The following is a 2,802-nucleotide window of genomic DNA, read 5'->3' as shown; positions in this document are numbered from 1 at the left end:
CCCGGACCCTGGGAATGGAAGACAATGTGGGATGGGGCCCATGCCCCCGTCTGAGGTACAGTCACGCCCCGTGCCCCCTCTGCCCTCTTCACCACGCTCTGGGTGGGGTGGTTAGGGTGGGTGGTCTACAGGGTCTTGGGGAGTCCGGGCTGGTGACATGGCGACTTTGTCCGGACTCAGGATGTCGGTGTGCAACCGCTCCCCTCCCTGCTGTGTGGTGTGGCGTGCAAGGGTGGGGTGCTCCGGCCATCAGAGCTGAGGCCACAGTCTCACAGCGTCCCTTCCTAATGATAGCGCCCGCCTCGGGGGCACCACAGCTGGACACCAGCTACGGGGCAGCTGGAGCCAGGGGCCATTTCTGGTCACAGTCACGGGTGTGTGTGTGTGTGTACGCGTGAGTATGTGAGGACGGTCGGGTCAGCCTTTGGGGGTCCATTGTGTGGAGAGGCGAGGCAGCCCACGCCTGTGGGCCAACTGCAGGGACCCAGGGGCAGCTGGTTGGCACCGCAGGTGGCCAAGTTGGGCAGTGGGGGCGGGCAAAGCACTGGGACAGGCAGGCAGCTGCGCCCACCAGCCCGACAGTTGGGTGGAAGCACCGATTGGCCCTGAAGGGGGCCAGAAAGTACAGGGTGGGGACGGAGAGGGAAGTGGGGACGTCTCAGGCCACTGTGCCGGCAATGGGGCCTCTGGCTGCAGGCAGCTGGTGTACAGCAGGGAGGGGCGGAACCATGGGAGCCACGATGGAGTTCCCCACATAGTCTGTCACAAAGGCTGGGTGAGGGACGGTGACAGCTCGCCCCACTCCCAACCTGCCCAAGGTGCAGCGGGATGGGGTCGGTGCGTGCATGCGCGGGAGGGCGCGTTCTAGCCTCACTTCCGCCGGAAGCACCCGCACCTACCTCCAGCCAGAGGGGGCGGCAGGGTCAGGCAGGCGACGTGGGGGGTGATCCCCTGCCCAGCCCACTCCCACACATACATACACACACGCGCGCGGGCTCACACTCACACCCGCCCACACACGAGCCAGTGAACAGCCTGAGAGGGGTGTGGGGCGGCCGGGGGTGGTCACAATCGGAAAGGTGAACGGGTGGCGAGAATGGCTGTAGAAAGATGCATAATTTTGCGATATCCCTCACAGTGATGGGTTCTCTAAAGATCTTTCCTCCTCCTCTTCCTCGGTGACTGAGAGCTCTTCCGCCCCCTCGAGACCCGCGGCGCTTGCTCCCCCTTTTTCCTCTTGCTCTGGCCTGAGGCCCCCTGGGGGGAGGCGCCCAGCACCGGCCCTGCCTACATCCTCCACCACAGCCAGCCCAGGGCGGAGAGCAGGGCCAGGGGCCCCGGGGGCCTCGGGGCGGAGTTCTCCAGGGATCCAGGGCCTGGGAAAGGAGAAAGGGACAAGGATGAGGGCCAGCGCCGGGAGGCCGTGTCTGTGCCTGGTCTTCCTGTCCGGCTCTGAGGGTCTGTTTCTTAGTTTTTCTTTTGGTGGGAGGGATGGCGGGCCTTTGCAGTGAGCTACATCTCCAATCCTTGTCTGCTTTTTTGAGAGAGGGTCTTGCTAAGTTGCCTCAGCCTCCCAGAGTGCTGGGATTGCAGGTGCGAGAGGTCGAGGCCAGCTCTCTGGGCCCTTTCTGAGGTTTCTCTGTGTGCCCGCACTCCGGGCTGTTCTGAATCGAAGCATCCTCACCACTTTCCTTTCACTGTTTCGTTTCGCTCTAAGCTGTTTGTCTCTATGGCTCCCGCCTTCTGTGCGTGCAGCACTTCCACCTGCATTTTATCCTCAGCTTGTCCAAACTGCTCTGGACTTCTCTGCTGCACCCTTTGCCCAACGCTCAATCCTGCTGCACATCAGAGCCTCAGAACCGGTTGCTGTCTGCCGCCCTACTCAGGCCCAAGCCTCAGAGTCCCTCTGTCCTCGCCCTTCCATTCCCAACTCAGCACTAGAGCCTCTGGACCCCACCTCCACAGCATCCCAAAGCAGAGGTCCTGTGCCGTCCCCTAACGCTCTGGACGGCCACCTGGCCTCCTCCCGCCTCCGCTCATTTCTTAACCAGCTAAGTGATTCTCTGTCCAGGCGCCAACCTCATGTCACTTCCTGCTCAACAGCCTCCAGCTGTGTGTCCTTACTGTGGCTGCCGGCTGAGCTCTGCCCCCCTGGTGGACCCGGACATCTCCAGTGGCTCTGTAGGGTCCCGCTAACCTCCTCGCTGTGACTTTGTAAATGCTCTTTCAAATCTGGACGGGGTTGAGTTTTTCTTCTCTATATTTTTTTTCGGTACTAGGCATGGAACCCTGGGGCACTCTGCCCTTTTTATTTTTTATTTTGGGACAGGGTCTCCCTAGATTTCCTGGGCTGGCCTCAAACTTTGTATCTTCCTGTCTCGGCCTCCCTAGTAGCTGGGAATACAGGTGTGCGCGCCACACTGGGCCGGTTTCTCAAGATTTCTTAAATCTCAGTTGAAATGCTGCCTCCTCTAGGAAGCGTCCTCTGATGACCGTACCTGCTGGCTGCCACCTGAAACCTATTACTTTTCTCTCTAACTGTACTTGATACTCAGTTATAATCTGTTTGCCTATTTATCTACAAGTCCGCTTTTCTGCATTTCTAGCACCGGGCTGTAAGCTGTGCGCGTCCCCAAACCGAGTCACTGCTGTGTCCCCAGAGCCCTTCGTGCCTGCGTGCTCGATGAATACTGAGTAGTCGGGTCACTTTCCTGCTTAGGCGCCTTACTGGAGTCGGCGTCTGTCTGTCCTACGCTGGGGGTCAGTCGGGGTGGCCCCGCGCCCCCCACCTCACCACACCCC

The sequence above is a fragment of the Fukomys damarensis genome, unplaced genomic scaffold, assembly GCF_012274545.1.
Source record: "Fukomys damarensis isolate Sample0158 unplaced genomic scaffold, DMR_v1.0_HiC HiC_scaffold_19, whole genome shotgun sequence".
Taxonomy (NCBI): Eukaryota; Metazoa; Chordata; class Mammalia; order Rodentia; family Bathyergidae; genus Fukomys; species Fukomys damarensis.
This window is presented reverse-complemented; position numbering follows the sequence as displayed.